We start from the raw sequence: 23,828 nt of genomic DNA, 5'->3' as shown, positions 1-23,828 counted from the left end.
TCCTTTTTAAACTTAGATGTTGTAAATATATTAGAATTGTATTGGTTATATGTGAAAATTGTTAAATATACATATGTTTTGTCCTCTCACTTGGTAAACTGAGGTCTGTTTGAATCTGGGGAAATAATCGTGGCACTTCTCTAGTATACTCTGGTTTCTCTTCAGAACGAATAAATCTTTCGCCTTTTACTAAAGATTTCCGTGGAGAGGAACAACCATGAGTTTCATGTAATTTTTTGATGCCTGGCTCACGCTGGGCTTGTTTACTGGTTAATAAAAGAATATAATATTATAGTAGGGTTTGAACATCGGAAGTATCAATTTGTAGAAACCATGATTTGAAACCATGGTCACAAATCATTGCTTCTGAAACTGATGTTTATATTTTTACAGGCGTAAAGTAAACTGGTTACTTATAAATATAGAGCAGGGATAGGACATCATCAATCGATGCTATGAAATGACACAATATACTCAGGCTGACTTGCAGACAGTGCACTGCAGCTGAGCAACACTGAGTCAGTGAGGCAGGGCAAGATGGGGAAAGGAGCACTCATGAGTTTCATTTTTGAAAATGGTCAGCTATTTTCTTGAATACTCTCTTGCTGTGTCGGTATTAATGGTATCTGAAGGAAGTTGAACAAATTAGTTTTTGTTTTTCTTATCCTGTTTGTAGGAAAATTTGACCATGATCAGAAGTAGTTAGTTTACTGTTTACAGTTTTTTGCTGTTTGTTTTCTGTTTACAGTAAAAGGCTTTTTGTTTTTTTGTTTCCTGCCTGGCTGACCAACGCAGAGCTTATTTACTAGTGAAATTCCGAAATTGTTAATTTTTCATGAGTCTTTTAGAATTTGATATTAAATGTTGATTTTTTTTGTTTATTATTGGGAAAAACTGTGGAATACAATGATTATTCTATCATAGATGAGTCTCCTGTATACTCTATTGCTGGGATGTTTTTCCAGCACTGTACAACATCGTGATGTCTGTAGGCCAGAGGTTCCTAAACTGTGTGCCTTGGCTCCCTGGGGTGCCTCGGGACACTTGCAGGGGTGCCCTGGGTTGGTGGTTCAGGACCAATTAAAATTATTCATGGTCAATATAATAGGCAAAACCAGTGCTGGTGGCTACCAGTCATAAACTATGTGGCCAAACAGAAGCAAATCTTGTCCCTCACCACACAACTGACCCTAAGGATGACATATAAACGCGATCTACTTAATGTAATATTTCTTTCTAAATTTCTCAATAAGAAATTTTTGGCCTAGGGGTGCCGTGAAAAAATTCTGATATTCTTGGGCGCCGTGATTCAAAAAAGTTTGGAAACCACTGCTGTAGGCACTCTAGTAAGTTGAAGAACTGGGTTTAAATTACTATTCGACCATTCAAAATGTAAATCTTTCTTTGTTTGGTAGTTTCATTTGCATACTTCCCCATGATGCATTTGATACTTTGCAAGGTTGTTGTTTTTTTTTATAGCATTTTGCAAATTAAATGTCCTTTTTAAACTTTGATGTTGTAAATATATTAGAATTGTATTGCTTATATGTGAAAATTGTTAAATATACATATGTTTTGTCCTCTCACTTGGTAAACTGAGGTCTGTTTGAATCTGGGGAAATAATCGTGGCACTTCTCTAGTATACTCTGGTTTCTCTTCAGAACGAATAAATCTTTCGCCTTTTACTAAAGATTTCCGTGGAGAGGAACAACCATGAGTTTCATATAATTTTTTGATGCCTGGCTCACGCTGGGATTGTTTACTGGTTAATAAAAGAATATAATATTATAGTAGGGTTTGAACATCGGAAGTATCAATTTGTAGAAACCATGATTTGAAACCATGGTCACAAATCATTGCTTCTGAAACTGATGTTTATATTTTTACAGGCGTAAAGTAAACTGGTTACTTATAAATATAGAGCAGGGATAGGACATCATCAATCGATGCTATGAAATGACACAATATACTCAGGCTGACTTGCAGACAGTGCACTGCAGCTGAGCAACACTGAGTCAGTGAGGCAGGGCAAGATGGGGAAAGGAGCACTCATGAGTTTCATTTTTGAAAATGGTCAGCTATTTTCTTGAATACTCTGTTGCTGTGTCGGTATTAATGGTATCTGAAGGAAGTTGAACAAATTAGTTTTTGTTTTTCTTATCCTGTTTGTAGGAAAATTTGACCATGATCAGAAGTAGTTAGTTTACTGTTTACATTTTTTTGCTGTTTGTTTTCTGTTTACAGTAAAAGGCTTTTTGTTTTTTTGTTTTTTGTTTCCTGCCTGGCTGACCAACACAGAGCTTATTTACTAGTGAAATTCCGAAATTGTTAATTTTTCATGAGTCTTTTAGAATTTGATATTAAATGTTGATTTTTTTTTTGTTTATTATTGGAAAAAACTGTGGAATACAATGATTGTTCTATCATAGATGAGTCTCCTGTATACTCTATTGCTGGGATGTTTTTCCAGCACTGTACAACATCGTGATGTCTGTAGGCCAGAGGTTCCTAAACTGTGTGCCGTGGCTCCCTGGGGTGCCTCGGGACACTTGCAGGGGTGCCCTGGGTTGGTGGTTCAGGACCAATTAAAATTATTCATGGTCAATATAATAGGCAAAACCAGTGCTGGTGGCAACCAGTCATAAACTATGTGGCCAAACAGAAGCAAATCTTGTCCCTCACCACACAACTGACCCTAAGGATGACATATAAACGCGATCTACTTAATGTAATATTTCTTTCTAAATTTCTCAATAAGAAATTTTTGGCCTAGGGGTGCCGTGAAAAAATTCTGATATTCTTGGGCGCCGTGATTCAAAAAAGTTTGGAAACCACTGCTGTAGGCACTCTAGTAAGTTGAAGAACTGGGTTTAAATTACTATTCGACCATTCAAAATGTAAATCTTTCTTTGTTTGGTAGTTTCATTTGCATACATCCCCATGATGCATTTGATACTTTGCAAGGTTTTTGTTTTTTTATAGCATTTTGCAAATTAAATGTCCTTTTTAAACTTAGATGTTGTAAATATATTAGAATTGTATTGGTTATATGTGAAAATTGTTAAATATACATATGTTTTGTCCTCTCACTTGGTAAACTGAGGTCTGTTTGAATCTGGGGAAATAATCGTGGCACTTCTCTAGTATACTCTGGTTTCTCTTCAGAACGAATAAATCTTTCGCCTTTTACTAAAGATTTCCGTGGAGAGGAACAACCATGAGTTTCATGTAATTTTTTGATGCCTGGCTCACGCTGGGCTTGTTTACTGGTTAATAAAAGAATATAATATTATAGTAGGGTTTGAACATCGGAAGTATCAATTTGTAGAAACCATGAATTGAAACCATGGTCACAAATCATTGCTTCTGAAACTGATGTTTATATTTTTACAGGCGTAAAGTAAACTGGTTACTTATAAATATAGAGCAGGGATAGGACATCATCAATCGATGCTATGAAATGACACAATATACTCAGGCTGACTTGCAGACAGTGCACTGCAGCTGAGCAACACTGAGTCAGTGAGGCAGGGCAAGATGGGGAAAGGAGCACTCATGAGTTTCATTTTTGAAAATGGTCAGCTATTTTCTTGAATACTCTCTTGCTGTGTCGGTATTAATGGTATCTGAAGGAAGTTGAACAAATTAGTTTTTGTTTTTCTTATCCTGTTTGTAGGAAAATTTGACCATGATCAGAAGTAGTTAGTTTACTGTTTACAGTTTTTTGCTGTTTGTTTTCTGTTTACAGTAAAAGGCTTTTTGTTTTTTTGTTTTTTGTTTCCTGCCTGGCTGACCAACGCAGAGCTTATTTACTAGTGAAATTCCGAAATTGTTAATTTTTCATGAGTCTTTTAGAATTTGATATTAAATGTTGATTTTTTTTGTTTATTATTGGGAAAAACTGTGGAATACAATGATTATTCTATCATAGATGAGTCTCCTGTATACTCTATTGCTGGGATGTTTTTCCAGCACTGTACAACATCGTGATGTCTGTAGGCCAGAGGTTCCTAAACTGTGTGCCTTGGCTCCCTGGGGTGCCTCGGGACACTTGCAGGGGTGCCCTGGGTTGGTGGTTCAGGACCAATTAAAATTATTCATGGTCAATATAATAGGCAAAACCAGTGCTGGTGGCTACCAGTCATAAACTATGTGGCCAAACAGAAGCAAATCTTGTCCCTCACCACACAACTGACCCTAAGGATGACATATAAACGCGATCTACTTAATGTAATATTTCTTTCTAAATTTCTCAATAAGAAATTTTTGGCCTAGGGGTGCCGTGAAAAAATTCTGATATTCTTGGGCGCCGTGATTCAAAAAAGTTTGGAAACCACTGCTGTAGGCACTCTAGTAAGTTGAAGAACTGGGTTTAAATTACTATTCGACCATTCAAAATGTAAATCTTTCTTTGTTTGGTAGTTTCATTTGCATACTTCCCCATGATGCATTTGATACTTTGCAAGGTTGTTGTTTTTTTTTATAGCATTTTGCAAATTAAATGTCCTTTTTAAACTTTGATGTTGTAAATATATTAGAATTGTATTGCTTATATGTGAAAATTGTTAAATATACATATGTTTTGTCCTCTCACTTGGTAAACTGAGGTCTGTTTGAATCTGGGGAAATAATCGTGGCACTTCTCTAGTATACTCTGGTTTCTCTTCAGAACGAATAAATCTTTCGCCTTTTACTAAAGATTTCCGTGGAGAGGAACAACCATGAGTTTCATATAATTTTTTGATGCCTGGCTCACGCTGGGATTGTTTACTGGTTAATAAAAGAATATAATATTATAGTAGGGTTTGAACATCGGAAGTATCAATTTGTAGAAACCATGATTTGAAACCATGGTCACAAATCATTGCTTCTGAAACTGATGTTTATATTTTTACAGGCGTAAAGTAAACTGGTTACTTATAAATATAGAGCAGGGATAGGACATCATCAATCGATGCTATGAAATGACACAATATACTCAGGCTGACTTGCAGACAGTGCACTGCAGCTGAGCAACACTGAGTCAGTGAGGCAGGGCAAGATGGGGAAAGGAGCACTCATGAGTTTCATTTTTGAAAATGGTCAGCTATTTTCTTGAATACTCTGTTGCTGTGTCGGTATTAATGGTATCTGAAGGAAGTTGAACAAATTAGTTTTTGTTTTTCTTATCCTGTTTGTAGGAAAATTTGACCATGATCAGAAGTAGTTAGTTTACTGTTTACATTTTTTTGCTGTTTGTTTTCTGTTTACAGTAAAAGGCTTTTTGTTTTTTTGTTTTTTGTTTCCTGCCTGGCTGACCAACACAGAGCTTATTTACTAGTGAAATTCCGAAATTGTTAATTTTTCATGAGTCTTTTAGAATTTGATATTAAATGTTGATTTTTTTTTGTTTATTATTGGAAAAAACTGTGGAATACAATGATTGTTCTATCATAGATGAGTCTCCTGTATACTCTATTGCTGGGATGTTTTTCCAGCACTGTACAACATCGTGATGTCTGTAGGCCAGAGGTTCCTAAACTGTGTGCCGTGGCTCCCTGGGGTGCCTCGGGACACTTGCAGGGGTGCCCTGGGTTGGTGGTTCAGGACCAATTAAAATTATTCATGGTCAATATAATAGGCAAAACCAGTGCTGGTGGCAACCAGTCATAAACTATGTGGCCAAACAGAAGCAAATCTTGTCCCTCACCACACAACTGACCCTAAGGATGACATATAAACGCGATCTACTTAATGTAATATTTCTTTCTAAATTTCTCAATAAGAAATTTTTGGCCTAGGGGTGCCGTGAAAAAATTCTGATATTCTTGGGCGCCGTGATTCAAAAAAGTTTGGAAACCACTGCTGTAGGCACTCTAGTAAGTTGAAGAACTGGGTTTAAATTACTATTCGACCATTCAAAATGTAAATCTTTCTTTGTTTGGTAGTTTCATTTGCATACATCCCCATGATGCATTTGATACTTTGCAAGGTTTTTGTTTTTTTATAGCATTTTGCAAATTAAATGTCCTTTTTAAACTTAGATGTTGTAAATATATTAGAATTGTATTGGTTATATGTGAAAATTGTTAAATATACATATGTTTTGTCCTCTCACTTGGTAAACTGAGGTCTGTTTGAATCTGGGGAAATAATCGTGGCACTTCTCTAGTATACTCTGGTTTCTCTTCAGAACAAATAAATCTTTCGCCTTTTACTAAAGATTTCCGTGGAGAGGAACAACCATGAGTTTCATGTAATTTTTTGATGCCTGGCTCACGCTGGGCTTGTTTACTGGTTAATAAAAGAATATAATATTATAGTAGGGTTTGAACATCGGAAGTATCAATTTGTAGAAACCATGATTTGAAACCATGGTCACAAATCATTGCTTCTGAAACTGATGTTTATATTTTTACAGGCGTAAAGTAAACTGGTTACTTATAAATATAGAGCAGGGATAGGACATCATCAATCAATGCTATGAAATGACACAATATACTCAGGCTGACTTGCAGACAGTGCACTGCAGCTGAGCAACACTGAGTCAGTGAGGCAGGGCAAGATGGGGAAAGGAGCACTCATGAGTTTCATTTTTGAAAATGGTCAGCTATTTTCTTGAATACTCTGTTGCTGTGTCGGTATTAATGGTATCTGAAGGAAGTTGAACAAATTAGTTTTTGTTTTTCTTATCCTGTTTGTAGGAAAATTTGACCATGATCAGAAGTAGTTAGTTTACTGTTTACAGTTTTTTGCTGTTTGTTTTCTGTTTACAGTAAAAGGCTTTTTGTTTTTTTGTTTTTTGTTTCCTGCCTGGCTGACCAACACAGAGCTTATTTACTAGTGAAATTCCGAAATTGTTAATTTTTCATGAGTCTTTTAGAATTTGATATTAAATGTTGATTTTTTTTGTTTATTATTGGAAAAAACTGTGGAATACAATGATTGTTCTATCATAGATGAGTCTCCTGTATACTCTATTGCTGGGATGTTTTTCCAGCACTGTACAACATCGTGATGTCTGTAGGCCAGAGGTTCCTAAACTGTGTGCCGTGGCTCCCTGGGGTGCCTCGGGACACTTGCAGGGGTGCCCTGGGTTGGTGGTTCAGGACCAATTAAAATTATTCATGGTCAATATAATAGGCAAAACCAGTGCTGGTGGCTACCAGTCATAAACTATGTGGCCAAACAGAAGCAAATCTTGTCCCTCACCACACAACTGACCCTAAGGATGACATATAAACGCGATCTACTTAATGTAATATTTCTTTCTAAATTTCTCAATAAGAAATTTTTGGCCTAGGGGTGCCGTGAAAAAATTCTGATATTCTTGGGCGCCGTGATTCAAAAAAGTTTGGAAACCACTGCTGTAGGCACTCTAGTAAGTTGAAGAACTGGGTTTAAATTACTATTCGACCATTCAAAATGTAAATCTTTCTTTGTTTGGTAGTTTCATTTGCATACTTCCCCATGATGCATTTGATACTTTGCAAGGTTGTTGTTTTTTTTATAGCATTTTGCAAATTAAATGTCCTTTTTAAACTTAGATGTTGTAAATATATTAGAATTGTATTGGTTATATGTGAAAATTGTTAAATATACATATGTTTTGTCCTCTCACTTGGTAAACTGAGGTCTGTTTGAATCTGGGGAAATAATCGTGGCACTTCTCTAGTATACTCTGGTTTCTCTTCAGAACGAATAAATCTTTTGCCTTTTACTAAAGATTTCCGTGGAGAGGAACAACCATGAGTTTCATATAATTTTTTGATGCCTGGCTCACGCTGGGCTTGTTTACTGGTTAATAAAAGAATATAATATTATAGTAGGGTTTGAACATCGGAAGTATCAATTTGTAGAAACCATGAATTGAAACCATGGTCACAAATCATTGCTTCTGAAACTGATGTTTATATTTTTACAGGCGTAAAGTAAACTGGTTACTTATAAATATAGAGCAGGGATAGGACATCATCAATCGATGCTATGAAATGACACAATATACTCAGGCTGACTTGCAGACAGTGCACTGCAGCTGAGCAACACTGAGTCAGTGAGGCAGGGCAAGATGGGGAAAGGAGCACTCATGAGTTTCATTTTTGAAAATGGTCAGCTATTTTCTTGAATACTCTCTTGCTGTGTCGGTATTAATGGTATCTGAAGGAAGTTGAACAAATTAGTTTTTGTTTTTCTTATCCTGTTTGTAGGAAAATTTGACCATGATCAGAAGTAGTTAGTTTACTGTTTACAGTTTTTTGCTGTTTGTTTTCTGTTTACAGTAAAAGGCTTTTTGTTTTTTTGTTTTTTGTTTCCTGCCTGGCTGACCAACGCAGAGCTTATTTACTAGTGAAATTCCGAAATTGTTAATTTTTCATGAGTCTTTTAGAATTTGATATTAAATGTTGATTTTTTTTGTTTATTATTGGAAAAAACTGTGGAATACAATGATTGTTCTATCATAGATGAGTCTCCTGTATACTCTATTGCTGGGATGTTTTTCCAGCACTGTACAACATCGTGATGTCTGTAGGCCAGAGGTTCCTAAACTGTGTGCCGTGGCTCCCTGGGGTGCCTCGGGACACTTGCAGGGGTGCCCTGGGTTGGTGGTTCAGGACCAATTAAAATTATTCATGGTCAATATAATAGGCAAAACCAGTGCTAGTGGCTACCAGTCATAAACTATGTGGCCAAACAGAAGCAAATCTTGTCCCTCACCACACAACTGACCCTAAGGATGACATATAAACGCGATCTACTTAATGTAATATTTCTTTCTAAATTTCTCAATAAGAAATTTTTGGCCTAGGGGTGCCGTGAAAAAATTCTGATATTCTTGGGCGCCGTGATTCAAAAAAGTTTGGAAACCACTGCTGTAGACACTCTAGTAAGTTGAAGAACTGGGTTTAAATTACTATTCGACCATTCAAAATGTAAATCTTTCTTTGTTTGGTAGTTTCATTTGCATACTTCCCCATGATGCATTTGATACTTTGCAAGGTTGTTGTTTTTTTATAGCATTTTGCAAATTAAATGTCCTTTTTAAACTTAGATGTTGTAAATATATTAGAATTGTATTGGTTATATGTGAAAATTGTTAAATATACATATGTTTTGTCCTCTCACTTGGTAAACTGAGGTCTGTTTGAATCTGGGGAAATAATCGTGGCACTTCTCTAGTATACTCTGGTTTCTCTTCAGAACGAATAAATCTTTCGCCTTTTACTAAAGATTTCCGTGGAGAGGAACAACCATGAGTTTCATGTAATTTTTTGATGCCTGGCTCACGCTGGGCTTGTTTACTGGTTAATAAAAGAATATAATATTATAGTAGGGTTTGAACATCGGAAGTATCAATTTATAGAAACCATGAATTGAAACCATGGTCACAAATCATTGCTTCTGAAACTGATGTTTATATTTTTACAGGCGTAAAGTAAACTGGTTACTTATAAATATAGAGCAGGGATAGGACATCATCAATCGATGCTATGAAATGACACAATATACTCAGGCTGACTTGCAGACAGTGCACTGCAGCTGAGCAACACTGAGTCAGTGAGGCAGGGCAAGATGGGGAAAGGAGCACTCATGAGTTTCATTTTTGAAAATGGTCAGCTATTTTCTTGAATACTCTGTTGCTGTGTCGGTATTAATGGTATCTGAAGGAAGTTGAACAAATTAGTTTTTGTTTTTCTTATCCTGTTTGTAGGAAAATTTGACCATGATCAGAAGTAGTTAGTTTACTGTTTACAGTTTTTTGCTGTTTGTTTTCTGTTTACAGTAAAAGGCTTTTTGTTTTTTTGTTTCCTGCCTGGCTGACCAACGCAGAGCTTATTTACTAGTGAAATTCCGAAATTGTTAATTTTTCATGAGTCTTTTAGAATTTGATATTAAATGTTGATTTTTTTTGTTTATTATTGGGAAAAACTGTGGAATACAATGATTATTCTATCATAGATGAGTCTCCTGTATACTCTATTGCTGGGATGTTTTTCCAGCACTGTACAACATCGTGATGTCTGTAGGCCAGAGGTTCCTAAACTGTGTGCCTTGGCTCCCTGGGGTGCCTCGGGACACTTGCAGGGGTGCCCTGGGTTGGTGGTTCAGGACCAATTAAAATTATTCATGGTCAATATAATAGGCAAAACCAGTGCTGGTGGCTACCAGTCATAAACTATGTGGCCAAACAGAAGCAAATCTTGTCCCTCACCACACAACTGACCCTAAGGATGACATATAAACGCGATCTACTTAATGTAATATTTCTTTCTAAATTTCTCAATAAGAAATTTTTGGCCTAGGGGTGCCGTGAAAAAATTCTGATATTCTTGGGCGCCGTGATTCAAAAAAGTTTGGAAACCACTGCTGTAGGCACTCTAGTAAGTTGAAGAACTGGGTTTAAATTACTATTCGACCATTCAAAATGTAAATCTTTCTTTGTTTGGTAGTTTCATTTGCATACTTCCCCATGATGCATTTGATACTTTGCAAGGTTGTTGTTTTTTTTTATAGCATTTTGCAAATTAAATGTCCTTTTTAAACTTTGATGTTGTAAATATATTAGAATTGTATTGCTTATATGTGAAAATTGTTAAATATACATATGTTTTGTCCTCTCACTTGGTAAACTGAGGTCTGTTTGAATCTGGGGAAATAATCGTGGCACTTCTCTAGTATACTCTGGTTTCTCTTCAGAACGAATAAATCTTTCGCCTTTTACTAAAGATTTCCGTGGAGAGGAACAACCATGAGTTTCATATAATTTTTTGATGCCTGGCTCACGCTGGGATTGTTTACTGGTTAATAAAAGAATATAATATTATAGTAGGGTTTGAACATCGGAAGTATCAATTTGTAGAAACCATGATTTGAAACCATGGTCACAAATCATTGCTTCTGAAACTGATGTTTATATTTTTACAGGCGTAAAGTAAACTGGTTACTTATAAATATAGAGCAGGGATAGGACATCATCAATCGATGCTATGAAATGACACAATATACTCAGGCTGACTTGCAGACAGTGCACTGCAGCTGAGCAACACTGAGTCAGTGAGGCAGGGCAAGATGGGGAAAGGAGCACTCATGAGTTTCATTTTTGAAAATGGTCAGCTATTTTCTTGAATACTCTGTTGCTGTGTCGGTATTAATGGTATCTGAAGGAAGTTGAACAAATTAGTTTTTGTTTTTCTTATCCTGTTTGTAGGAAAATTTGACCATGATCAGAAGTAGTTAGTTTACTGTTTACATTTTTTTGCTGTTTGTTTTCTGTTTACAGTAAAAGGCTTTTTGTTTTTTTGTTTTTTGTTTCCTGCCTGGCTGACCAACACAGAGCTTATTTACTAGTGAAATTCCGAAATTGTTAATTTTTCATGAGTCTTTTAGAATTTGATATTAAATGTTGATTTTTTTTTGTTTATTATTGGAAAAAACTGTGGAATACAATGATTGTTCTATCATAGATGAGTCTCCTGTATACTCTATTGCTGGGATGTTTTTCCAGCACTGTACAACATCGTGATGTCTGTAGGCCAGAGGTTCCTAAACTGTGTGCCGTGGCTCCCTGGGGTGCCTCGGGACACTTGCAGGGGTGCCCTGGGTTGGTGGTTCAGGACCAATTAAAATTATTCATGGTCAATATAATAGGCAAAACCAGTGCTGGTGGCAACCAGTCATAAACTATGTGGCCAAACAGAAGCAAATCTTGTCCCTCACCACACAACTGACCCTAAGGATGACATATAAACGCGATCTACTTAATGTAATATTTCTTTCTAAATTTCTCAATAAGAAATTTTTGGCCTAGGGGTGCCGTGAAAAAATTCTGATATTCTTGGGCGCCGTGATTCAAAAAAGTTTGGAAACCACTGCTGTAGGCACTCTAGTAAGTTGAAGAACTGGGTTTAAATTACTATTCGACCATTCAAAATGTAAATCTTTCTTTGTTTGGTAGTTTCATTTGCATACATCCCCATGATGCATTTGATACTTTGCAAGGTTTTTGTTTTTTTATAGCATTTTGCAAATTAAATGTCCTTTTTAAACTTAGATGTTGTAAATATATTAGAATTGTATTGGTTATATGTGAAAATTGTTAAATATACATATGTTTTGTCCTCTCACTTGGTAAACTGAGGTCTGTTTGAATCTGGGGAAATAATCGTGGCACTTCTCTAGTATACTCTGGTTTCTCTTCAGAACGAATAAATCTTTCGCCTTTTACTAAAGATTTCCGTGGAGAGGAACAACCATGAGTTTCATGTAATTTTTTGATGCCTGGCTCACGCTGGGCTTGTTTACTGGTTAATAAAAGAATATAATATTATAGTAGGGTTTGAACATCGGAAGTATCAATTTGTAGAAACCATGATTTGAAACCATGGTCACAAATCATTGCTTCTGAAACTGATGTTTATATTTTTACAGGCGTAAAGTAAACTGGTTACTTATAAATATAGAGCAGGGATAGGACATCATCAATCAATGCTATGAAATGACACAATATACTCAGGCTGACTTGCAGACAGTGCACTGCAGCTGAGCAACACTGAGTCAGTGAGGCAGGGCAAGATGGGGAAAGGAGCACTCATGAGTTTCATTTTTGAAAATGGTCAGCTATTTTCTTGAATACTCTGTTGCTGTGTCGGTATTAATGGTATCTGAAGGAAGTTGAACAAATTAGTTTTTGTTTTTCTTATCCTGTTTGTAGGAAAATTTGACCATGATCAGAAGTAGTTAGTTTACTGTTTACAGTTTTTTGCTGTTTGTTTTCTGTTTACAGTAAAAGGCTTTTTGTTTTTTTGTTTTTTGTTTCCTGCCTGGCTGACCAACACAGAGCTTATTTACTAGTGAAATTCCGAAATTGTTAATTTTTCATGAGTCTTTTAGAATTTGATATTAAATGTTGATTTTTTTTGTTTATTATTGGAAAAAACTGTGGAATACAATGATTGTTCTATCATAGATGAGTCTCCTGTATACTCTATTGCTGGGATGTTTTTCCAGCACTGTACAACATCGTGATGTCTGTAGGCCAGAGGTTCCTAAACTGTGTGCCGTGGCTCCCTGGGGTGCCTCGGGACACTTGCAGGGGTGCCCTGGGTTGGTGGTTCAGGACCAATTAAAATTATTCATGGTCAATATAATAGGCAAAACCAGTGCTGGTGGCTACCAGTCATAAACTATGTGGCCAAACAGAAGCAAATCTTGTCCCTCACCACACAACTGACCCTAAGGATGACATATAAACGCGATCTACTTAATGTAATATTTCTTTCTAAATTTCTCAATAAGAAATTTTTGGCCTAGGGGTGCCGTGAAAAAATTCTGATATTCTTGGGCGCCGTGATTCAAAAAAGTTTGGAAACCACTGCTGTAGGCACTCTAGTAAGTTGAAGAACTGGGTTTAAATTACTATTCGACCATTCAAAATGTAAATCTTTCTTTGTTTGGTAGTTTCATTTGCATACTTCCCCATGATGCATTTGATACTTTGCAAGGTTGTTGTTTTTTTTATAGCATTTTGCAAATTAAATGTCCTTTTTAAACTTAGATGTTGTAAATATATTAGAATTGTATTGGTTATATGTGAAAATTGTTAAATATACATATGTTTTGTCCTCTCACTTGGTAAACTGAGGTCTGTTTGAATCTGGGGAAATAATCGTGGCACTTCTCTAGTATACTCTGGTTTCTCTTCAGAACGAATAAATCTTTTGCCTTTTACTAAAGATTTCCGTGGAGAGGAACAACCATGAGTTTCATATAATTTTTTGATGCCTGGCTCACGCTGGGCTTGTTTACTGGTTAATAAAAGAATATAATATTATAGTAGGGTTTGAACATCGGAAGTATCAATTTGTAGAAACCATGAATTGAAACCATGGTCACAAATCATTGCTTCTGAAACTGATGTTTATATTTTTACAGGCGTAAAGTAAACTGGTTACTTATAAATATAGAGCAGGGATAGGACATCATCAATCGATGCTATGAAATGACACAATATACTCAGGCTGACTTGCAGACAGTGCACTGCAGCTGAGCAACACTGAGTCAGTGAGGCAGGGCAAGATGGGGAAAGGAGCACTCATGAGTTTCATTTTTGAAAATGGTCAGCTATTTTCTTGAATACTCTCTTGCTGTGTCGGTATTAATGGTATCTGAAGGAAGTTGAACAAATTAGTTTTTGTTTTTCTTATCCTGTTTGTAGGAAAATTTGACCATGATCAGAAGTAGTTAGTTTACTGTTTACAGTTTTTTGCTGTTTGTTTTCTGTTTACAGTAAAAGGCTTTTTGTTTTTTTGTTTTTTGTTTCCTGCCTGGCTGACCAACGCAGAGCTTATTTACTAGTGAAATTCCGAAATTGTTAATTTTTCATGAGTCTTTTAGAATTTGATATTAAATGTTGATTTTTTTTGTTTATTATTGGAAAAAACTGTGGAATACAATGATTGTTCTATCATAGATGAGTCTCCTGTATACTCTATTGCTGGGATGTTTTTCCAGCACTGTACAACATCGTGATGTCTGTAGGCCAGAGGTTCCTAAACTGTGTGCCGTGGCTCCCTGGGGTGCCTCGGGACACTTGCAGGGGTGCCCTGGGTTGGTGGTTCAGGACCAATTAAAATTATTCATGGTCAATATAATAGGCAAAACCAGTGCTAGTGGCTACCAGTCATAAACTATGTGGCCAAACAGAAGCAAATCTTGTCCCTCACCACACAACTGACCCTAAGGATGACATATAAACGCGATCTACTTAATGTAATATTTCTTTCTAAATTTCTCAATAAGAAATTTTTGGCCTAGGGGTGCCGTGAAAAAATTCTGATATTCTTGGGCGCCGTGATTCAAAAAAGTTTGGAAACCACTGCTGTAGACACTCTAATAAGTTGAAGAACTGGGTTTAAATTACTATTCGACCATTCAAAATGTAAATCTTTCTTTGTTTGGTAGTTTCATTTGCATACTTCCCCATGATGCATTTGATACTTTGCAAGGTTGTTGTTTTTTTATAGCATTTTGCAAATTAAATGTCCTTTTTAAACTTAGATGTTGTAAATATATTAGAATTGTATTGGTTATATGTGAAAATTGTTAAATATACATATGTTTTGTCCTCTCACTTGGTAAACTGAGGTCTGTTTGAATCTGGGGAAATAATCGTGGCACTTCTCTAGTATACTCTGGTTTCTCTTCAGAACGAATAAATCTTTCGCCTTTTACTAAAGATTTCCGTGGAGAGGAACAACCATGAGTTTCATGTAATTTTTTGATGCCTGGCTCACGCTGGGCTTGTTTACTGGTTAATAAAAGAATATAATATTATAGTAGGGTTTGAACATCGGAAGTATCAATTTATAGAAACCATGAATTGAAACCATGGTCACAAATCATTGCTTCTGAAACTGATGTTTATATTTTTACAGGCGTAAAGTAAACTGGTTACTTATAAATATAGAGCAGGGATAGGACATCATCAATCGATGCTATGAAATGACACAATATACTCAGGCTGACTTGCAGACAGTGCACTGCAGCTGAGCAACACTGAGTCAGTGAGGCAGGGCAAGATGGGGAAAGGAGCACTCATGAGTTTCATTTTTGAAAATGGTCAGCTATTTTCTTGAATACTCTGTTGCTGTGTCGGTATTAATGGTATCTGAAGGAAGTTGAACAAATTAGTTTTTGTTTTTCTTATCCTGTTTGTAGGAAAATTTGACCATGATCAGAAGTAGTTAGTTTACTGTTTACAGTTTTTTGCTGTTTGTTTTCTGTTTACAGTAAAAGGCTTTTTGTTTTTTTGTTTCCTGCCTGGCTGACCAACGCAGAGCTTATTTACTAGTGAAATTCCGAAATTGTTAATTTTTCATGAGTCTTTTAGAATTTGATATTAAATGTTGATTTTTTTTGTTTATTATTGGGAAAAACTGTGGAATACAATGATTATTCTATCATAGATGAGTCTCCTGTATACTCTATTGCTGGGATGTTTTTCCAGCACTGTACAACATCGTGATGTCTGTAGGCCAGAGGTTCCTAAACTGTGTGCCTTGGCTCCCTGGGGTGCCTCGGGACACTTGCAGGGGTGCCCTGGGTTGGTGGTTCAGGACCAATTAAAATTATTCATGGTCAATATAATAGGCAAAACCAGTGCTGGTGGCTACCAGTCATAAACTATGTGGCCAAACAGAAGCAAATCTTGTCCCTCACCACACAACTGACCCTAAGGATGACATATAAACGCGATCTACTTAATGTAATATTTCTTTCTAAATTTCTCAATAAGAAATTTTTGGCCTAGGGGTGCCGTGAAAAAATTCTGATATTCTTGGGCGCCGTGATTCAAAAAAGTTTGGAAACCACTGCTGTAGGCACTCTAGTAAGTTGAAGAACTGGGTTTAAATTACTATTCGACCATTCAAAATGTAAATCTTTCTTTGTTTGGTAGTTTCATTTGCATACTTCCCCATGATGCATTTGATACTTTGCAAGGTTGTTGTTTTTTTTATAGCATTTTGCAAATTAAATGTCCTTTTTAAACTTTGATGTTGTAAATATATTAGAATTGTATTGCTTATATGTGAAAATTGTTAAATATACATATGTTTTGTCCTCTCACTTGGTAAACTGAGGTCTGTTTGAATCTGGGGAAATAATCGTGGCACTTCTCTAGTATACTCTGGTTTCTCTTCAGAACGAATAAATCTTTCGCCTTTTACTAAAGATTTCCGTGGAGAGGAGCAACCATGAGTTTCATATAATTTTTTGATGCCTGGCTCACGCTGGGCTTGTTTACTGGTTAATAAAAGAATATAATATTATAGTAGGGTTTGAACATCGGAAGTATCAATTTGTAGAAACCATGATTTGAAACCATGGTCACAAATCATTGCTTCTGAAACTGATGTTTATATTTTTACAGGCGTAAAGTAAACTGGTTACTTATAAATATAGAGCAGGGATAGGACATCATCAATCGATGCTATGAAATGACACAATATACTCAGGCTGACTTGCAGACAGTGCACTGCAGCTGAGCAACACTGAGTCAGTGAGGCAGGGCAAGATGGGGAAAGGAGCACTCATGAGTTTCATTTTTGAAAATGGTCAGCTATTTTCTTGAATACTCTGTTGCTGTGTCGGTATTAATGGTATCTGAAGGAAGTTGAACAAATTAGTTTTTGTTTTTCTTATCCTGTTTGTAGGAAAATTTGACCATGATCAGAAGTAGTTAGTTTACTGGTTACAGTTTTTTGCTGTTTGTTTTCTGTTTACAGTAAAAGGCTTTTTGTTTTTTTGTTTTTTGTTTCCTGCCTGGCTGACCAACGCAGAGCTTATTTACTAGTGAAATTCCGAAATTGTTAATTTTTCATGAGTCTTTTAGAATTTGATATTAAATGTTGATTTTTTTTGTTTATTATTGGAAAAAACTGTGGAATACAATGATTGTTCTATCATAGATGAGTCTCCTGTATACTCTATTGCTGGGATGTTTTTCCAGCACTGTACAACATCGTGATGTCTGTAGGCCAGAGGTTCCTAAACTGTGTGCCGTGGCTCCCTGGGGTGCCTCGGGACACTTGCAGGGGTGCCCTGGGTTGGTGGTTCAGGACCAATTAAAATTATTCATGGTCAATATAATAGGCAAAACCAGTGCTGGTGGCTACCAGTCATTAACTATGTGGCCAAACAGAAGCAAATCTTGTCCCTCACCACACAACTGACCCTAAGGATGACATATAAACGCGATCTACTTAATGTAATATTTCTTTCTAAATTTCTCAATAAGAAATTTTTGGCCTAGGGGTGCCGTGAAAAAATGCTGATATTCTTGGGCGCCGTGATTCAAAAAAGTTTGGAAACCACTGCTGTAGGCACTCTAGTAAGTTGAAGAACTGGGTTTAAATTACTATTCGACCATTCAAAATGTAAATCTTTCTTTGTTTGGTAGTTTCATTTGCATACTTCCCCATGATGCATTTGATACTTTGCAAGGTTGTTGTTTTTTTATAGCATTTTGCAAATTAAATGTCCTTTTTAAACTTAGATGTTGTAAATATATTAGAATTGTATTGGTTATATGTGAAAATTGTTAAATATACATATGTTTTGTCCTCTCACTTGGTAAACTGAGGTCTGTTTGAATCTGGGGAAATAATCGTGGCACTTCTCTAGTATACTCTGGTTTCTCTTCAGAACGAATAAATCTTTCGCCTTTTACTAAAGATTTCCGTGGAGAGGAACAACCATGAGTTTCATGTAATTTTTTGATGCCTGGCTCACGCTGGGCTTGTTTACTGGTTAATAAAAGAATATAATATTATAGTAGGGTTTGAACATCGGAAGTATCAATTTGTAGAAACCATGATTTGAAACCATGGTCACAAATCATTGCTTCTGAAACTGATGTTTATATTTTTACAGGCGTAAAGTAAACTGGTTACTTATAAATATAGAGCAGGGATAGGACATCATCAATCGATGCTATGAAATGACACAATATACTCAGGCTGACTTGCAGACAGTGCACTGCAGCTGAGCAACACTGAGTCAGTGAGGCAGGGCAAGATGGGGAAAGGAGCACTCATGAGTTTCATTTTTGAAAATGGTCAGCTATTTTCTTGAATACTCTCTTGCTGTGTCGGTATTAATGGTATCTGAAGGAAGTTGAACAAATTAGTTTTTGTTTTTCTTATCCTGTTTGTAGGAAAATTTGACCATGATCAGAAGTAGTTAGTTTACTGTTTACAGTTTTTTGCTGTTTGTTTTCTGTTTACAGTAAAAGGCTTTTTGTTTTTTTGTTTCCTGCCTGGCTGACCAACGCAGAGCTTATTTACTAGTGAAATTCCGAAATTGTTAATTTTTCATGAGTCTTTTAGAATTTGATATTAAATGTTGATTTTTTTTGTTTATTATTGGGAAAAACTGTGGAATACAATGATTATTCTATCATAGATGAGTCTCCTGTATACTCTATTGCTGGGATGTTTTTCCAGCACTGTACAACATCGTGATGTCTGTAGGCCAGAGGTTCCTAAACTGTGTGCCTTGGCTCCCTGGGGTGCCTCGGGACACTTGCAGGGGTGCCCTGGGTTGGTGGTTCAGGACCAATTAAAATTATTCATGGTCAATATAATAGGCAAAACCAGTGCTGGTGGCTACCAGTCATAAACTATGTGGCCAAACAGAAGCAAATCTTGTCCCTCACCACACAACTGACCCTAAGGATGACATATAAACGCGATCTACTTAATGTAATATTTCTTTCTAAATTTCTCAATAAGAAATTTTTGGCCTAGGGGTGCCGTGAAAAAATTCTGATATTCTTGGGCGCCGTGATTCAAAAAAGTTTGGAAACCACTGCTGTAGGCACTCTAGTAAGTTGAAGAACTGGGTTTAAATTACTATTCGACCATTCAAAATGTAAATCTTTCTTTGTTTGGTAGTTTCATTTGCATACTTCCCCATGATGCATTTGATACTTTGCAAGGTTGTTGTTTTTTTTTATAGCATTTTGCAAATTAAATGTCCTTTTTAAACTTTGATGTTGTAAATATATTAGAATTGTATTGCTTATATGTGAAAATTGTTAAATATACATATGTTTTGTCCTCTCACTTGGTAAACTGAGGTCTGTTTGAATCTGGGGAAATAATCGTGGCACTTCTCTAGTATACTCTGGTTTCTCTTCAGAACGAATAAATCTTTCGCCTTTTACTAAAGATTTCCGTGGAGAGGAACAACCATGAGTTTCATATAATTTTTTGATGCCTGGCTCACGCTGGGCTTGTTTACTGGTTAATAAAAGAATATAATATTATAGTAGGGTTTGAACATCGGAAGTATCAATTTGTAGAAACCATGATTTGAAACCATGGTCACAAATCATTGCTTCTGAAACTGATGTTTATATTTTTACAGGCGTAAAGTAAACTGGTTACTTATAAATATAGAGCAGGGATAGGACATCATCAATCGATGCTATGAAATGACACAATATACTCAGGCTGACTTGCAGACAGTGCACTGCAGCTGAGCAACACTGAGTCAGTGAGGCAGGGCAAGATGGGGAAAGGAGCACTCATGAGTTTCATTTTTGAAAATGGTCAGCTATTTTCTTGAATACTCTGTTGCTGTGTCGGTATTAATGGTATCTGAAGGAAGTTGAACAAATTAGTTTTTGTTTTTCTTATCCTGTTTGTAGGAAAATTTGACCATGATCAGAAGTAGTTAGTTTACTGTTTACATTTTTTTGCTGTTTGTTTTCTGTTTACAGTAAAAGGCTTTTTGTTTTTTTGTTTTTTGTTTCCTGCCTGGCTGACCAACACAGAGCTTATTTACTAGTGAAATTCCGAAATTGTTAATTTTTCATGAGTCTTTTAGAATTTGATATTAAATGTTGATTTTTTTTTGTTTATTATTGGAAAAAACTGTGGAATACAATGATTGTTCTATCATAGATGAGTCTCCTGTATACTCTATTGCTGGGATGTTTTTCCAGCACTGTACAACATCGTGATGTCTGTAGGCCAGAGGTTCCTAAACTGTGTGCCGTGGCTCCCTGGGGTGCCTCGGGACACTTGCAGGGGTGCCCTGGGTTGGTGGTTCAGGACCAATTAAAATTATTCATGGTCAATATAATAGGCAAAACCAGTGCTGGTGGCAACCAGTCATAAACTATGTGGCCAAACAGAAGCAAATCTTGTCCCTCACCACACAACTGACCCTAAGGATGACATATAAACGCGATCTACTTAATGTAATATTTCTTTCTAAATTTCTCAATAAGAAATTTTTGGCCTAGGGGTGCCGTGAAAAAATTCTGATATTCTTGGGCGCCGTGATTCAAAAAAGTTTGGAAACCACTGCTGTAGGCACTCTAGTAAGTTGAAGAACTGGGTTTAAATGACTATTCGACCATTCAAAATGTAAATCTTTCTTTGTTTGGTAGTTTCATTTGCATACTTCCCCATGATGCATTTGATACTTTGCAAGGTTGTTGTTTTTTTTATAGCATTTTGCAAATTAAATGTCCTTTTTAAACTTTGATGTTGTAAATATATTAGAATTGTATTGCTTATATGTGAAAATTGTTAAATATACATATGTTTTGTCCTCTCACTTGGTAAACTGAGGTCTGTTTGAATCTGGGGAAATAATCGTGGCACTTCTCTAGTATACTCTGGTTTCTCTTCAGAACGAATAAATCTTTCGCCTTTTACTAAAGATTTCCGTGGAGAGGAACAACCATGAGTTTCATATAATTTTTTGATGCCTGGCTCACGCTGGGCTTGTTTACTGGTTAATAAAAGAATATAATATTATAGTAGGGTTTGAACATCGGAAGTATCAATTTGTAGAAACCATGATTTGAAACCATGGTCACAAATCATTGCTTCTGAAACTGATGTTTATATTTTTACAGGCGTAAAGTAAACTGGTTACTTATAAATATAGAGCAGGGATAGGACATCATCAATCGATGCTATGAAATGACACAATATACTCAGGCTGACTTGCAGACAGTGCACTGCAGCTGAGCAACACTGAGTCAGTGAGGCAGGGCAAGATGGGGAAAGGAGCACTCATGAGTTTCATTTTTGAAAATGGTCAGCTATTTTCTTGAATACTCTGTTGCTGTGTCGGTATTAATGGTATCTGAAGGAAGTTGAACAAATTAGTTTTTGTTTTTCTTATCCTGTTTGTAGGAAAATTTGACCATGATCAGAAGTAGTTAGTTTACTGGTTACAGTTTTTTGCTGTTTGTTTTCTGTTTACAGTAAAAGGCTTTTTGTTTTTTTGTTTCCTGCCTGGCTGACCAACGCAGAGCTTATTTACTAGTGAAATTCCGAAATTGTTAATTTTTCATGAGTCTTTTAGAATTTGATATTAAATGTTGATTTTTTTTGTTTATTATTGGGAAAAACTGTGGAATACAATGATTATTCTATCATAGATGAGTCTCCTGTATACTCTATTGCTGGGATGTTTTTCCAGCACTGTACAACATCGTGATGTCTGTAGGCCAGAGGTTCCTAAACTGTGTGCCTTGGCTCCCTGGGGTGCCTCGGGACACTTGCAGGGGTGCCCTGGGTTGGTGGTTCAGGACCAATTAAAATTATTCATGGTCAATATAATAGGCAAAACCAGTGCTGGTGGCTACCAGTCATAAACTATGTGGCCAAACAGAAGCAAATCTTGTCCCTCACCACACAACTGACCCTAAGGATGACATATAAACGCGATCTACTTAATGTAATATTTCTTTCTAAATTTCTCAATAAGAAATTTTTGGCCTAGGGGTGCCGTGAAAAAATTCTGATATTCTTGGGCGCCGTGATTCAAAAAAGTTTGGAAACCACTGCTGTAGGCACTCTAGTAAGTTGAAGAACTGGGTTTAAATTACTATTCGACCATTCAAAATGTAAATCTTTCTTTGTTTGGTAGTTTCATTTGCATACTTCCCCATGATGCATTTGATACTTTGCAAGGTTGTTGTTTTTTTTTATAGCATTTTGCAAATTAAATGTCCTTTTTAAACTTTGATGTTGTAAATATATTAGAATTGTATTGCTTATATGTGAAAATTGTTAAATATACATATGTTTTGTCCTCTCACTTGGTAAACTGAGGTCTGTTTGAATCTGGGGAAATAATCGTGGCACTTCTCTAGTATACTCTGGTTTCTCTTCAGAACGAATAAATCTTTCGCCTTTTACTAAAGATTTCCGTGGAGAGGAACAACCATGAGTTTCATATAATTTTTTGATGCCTGGCTCACGCTGGGCTTGTTTACTGGTTAATAAAAGAATATAATATTATAGTAGGGTTTGAACATCGGAAGTATCAATTTGTAGAAACCATGATTTGAAACCATGGTCACAAATCATTGCTTCTGAAACTGATGTTTATATTTTTACAGGCGTAAAGTAAACTGGTTACTTATAAATATAGAGCAGGGATAGGACATCATCAATCGATGCTATGAAATGACACAATATACTCAGGCTGACTTGCAGACAGTGCCCTGCAGCTGAGCAACACTGAGTCAGTGAGGCAGGGCAAGATGGGGAAAGGAGCACTCATGAGTTTCATTTTTGAAAATGGTCAGCTATTTTCTTGAATACTCTGTTGCTGTGTCGGTATTAATGGTATCTGAAGGAAGTTGAACAAATTAGTTTTTGTTTTTCTTATCCTGTTTGTAGGAAAATTTGACCATGATCAGAAGTAGTTAGTTTACTGTTTACATTTTTTTGCTGTTTGTTTTCTGTTTACAGTAAAAGGCTTTTTGTTTTTTTGTTTTTTGTTTCCTGCCTGGCTGACCAACACAGAGCTTATTTACTAGTGAAATTCCGAAATTGTTAATTTTTCATGAGTCTTTTAGAATTTGATATTAAATGTTGATTTTTTTTTGTTTATTATTGGAAAAAACTGTGGAATACAATGATTGTTCTATCATAGATGAGTCTCCTGTATACTCTATTGCTGGGATGTTTTTCCAGCACTGTACAACATCGTGATGTCTGTAGGCCAGAGGTTCCTAAACTGTGTGCCGTGGCTCCCTGGGGTGCCTCGGGACACTTGCAGGGGTGCCCTGGGTTGGTGGTTCAGGACCAATTAAAATTATTCATGGTCAATATAATAGGCAAAACCAGTGCTGGTGGCAACCAGTCATAAACTATGTGGCCAAACAGAAGCAAATCTTGTCCCTCACCACACAACTGACCCTAAGGATGACATATAAACGCGATCTACTTAATGTAATATTTCTTTCTAAATTTCTCAATAAGAAATTTTTGGCCTAGGGGTGCCGTGAAAAAATTCTGATATTCTTGGGCGCCGT

General features: G+C 36.2%; 1 protein-coding gene and 16 non-coding genes across 18 annotated transcripts in view; all 17 read left to right on the top strand.

The window, feature by feature from the left end:
• Positions 1-23,828, top strand: part of LOC134957493 (armadillo-like helical domain containing protein 1) — a 468,225-nt gene that overhangs the window by 247,821 nt on the left and 196,576 nt on the right. The window lies entirely within an intron of this gene.
• On the top strand, positions 146-260 carry LOC134959392 (U5 spliceosomal RNA). Its single transcript, XR_010187435.1, has one exon. It is a non-coding gene; the product is annotated as a U5 spliceosomal RNA (small nuclear RNA).
• LOC134959372 (U5 spliceosomal RNA) lies at positions 1,643-1,756 on the top strand. Its single transcript, XR_010187417.1, has one exon. It is a non-coding gene; the product is annotated as a U5 spliceosomal RNA (small nuclear RNA).
• LOC134959391 (U5 spliceosomal RNA) lies at positions 3,147-3,261 on the top strand. Its single transcript, XR_010187434.1, has one exon. It is a non-coding gene; the product is annotated as a U5 spliceosomal RNA (small nuclear RNA).
• LOC134959369 (U5 spliceosomal RNA) lies at positions 4,651-4,764 on the top strand. Its single transcript, XR_010187416.1, has one exon. It is a non-coding gene; the product is annotated as a U5 spliceosomal RNA (small nuclear RNA).
• On the top strand, positions 6,154-6,268 carry LOC134959446 (U5 spliceosomal RNA). The gene has a single exon (XR_010187482.1). It is a non-coding gene; the product is annotated as a U5 spliceosomal RNA (small nuclear RNA).
• On the top strand, positions 7,657-7,771 carry LOC134959364 (U5 spliceosomal RNA). Its single transcript, XR_010187410.1, has one exon. It is a non-coding gene; the product is annotated as a U5 spliceosomal RNA (small nuclear RNA).
• LOC134959390 (U5 spliceosomal RNA) lies at positions 9,159-9,273 on the top strand. Its single transcript, XR_010187433.1, has one exon. It is a non-coding gene; the product is annotated as a U5 spliceosomal RNA (small nuclear RNA).
• On the top strand, positions 10,656-10,769 carry LOC134959368 (U5 spliceosomal RNA). Its single transcript, XR_010187415.1, has one exon. It is a non-coding gene; the product is annotated as a U5 spliceosomal RNA (small nuclear RNA).
• LOC134959389 (U5 spliceosomal RNA) lies at positions 12,159-12,273 on the top strand. Its single transcript, XR_010187432.1, has one exon. It is a non-coding gene; the product is annotated as a U5 spliceosomal RNA (small nuclear RNA).
• On the top strand, positions 13,662-13,776 carry LOC134959363 (U5 spliceosomal RNA). Its single transcript, XR_010187409.1, has one exon. It is a non-coding gene; the product is annotated as a U5 spliceosomal RNA (small nuclear RNA).
• Positions 15,164-15,278, top strand: LOC134959388 (U5 spliceosomal RNA). The gene has a single exon (XR_010187431.1). It is a non-coding gene; the product is annotated as a U5 spliceosomal RNA (small nuclear RNA).
• Positions 16,660-16,774, top strand: LOC134959428 (U5 spliceosomal RNA). The gene has a single exon (XR_010187465.1). It is a non-coding gene; the product is annotated as a U5 spliceosomal RNA (small nuclear RNA).
• Positions 18,162-18,276, top strand: LOC134959387 (U5 spliceosomal RNA). The gene has a single exon (XR_010187430.1). It is a non-coding gene; the product is annotated as a U5 spliceosomal RNA (small nuclear RNA).
• Positions 19,659-19,773, top strand: LOC134959332 (U5 spliceosomal RNA). The gene has a single exon (XR_010187380.1). It is a non-coding gene; the product is annotated as a U5 spliceosomal RNA (small nuclear RNA).
• Positions 21,163-21,277, top strand: LOC134959331 (U5 spliceosomal RNA). The gene has a single exon (XR_010187379.1). It is a non-coding gene; the product is annotated as a U5 spliceosomal RNA (small nuclear RNA).
• Positions 22,660-22,774, top strand: LOC134959330 (U5 spliceosomal RNA). Its single transcript, XR_010187378.1, has one exon. It is a non-coding gene; the product is annotated as a U5 spliceosomal RNA (small nuclear RNA).

The sequence above is a fragment of the Pseudophryne corroboree genome, chromosome 9 (genome assembly GCF_028390025.1).
Source record: "Pseudophryne corroboree isolate aPseCor3 chromosome 9, aPseCor3.hap2, whole genome shotgun sequence".
Lineage (NCBI taxonomy): Eukaryota > Metazoa > Chordata > Amphibia > Anura > Myobatrachidae > Pseudophryne > Pseudophryne corroboree.
Note: the sequence above shows the minus strand (reverse complement) of the source record. Positions and strands in the feature narration are given on the sequence as shown.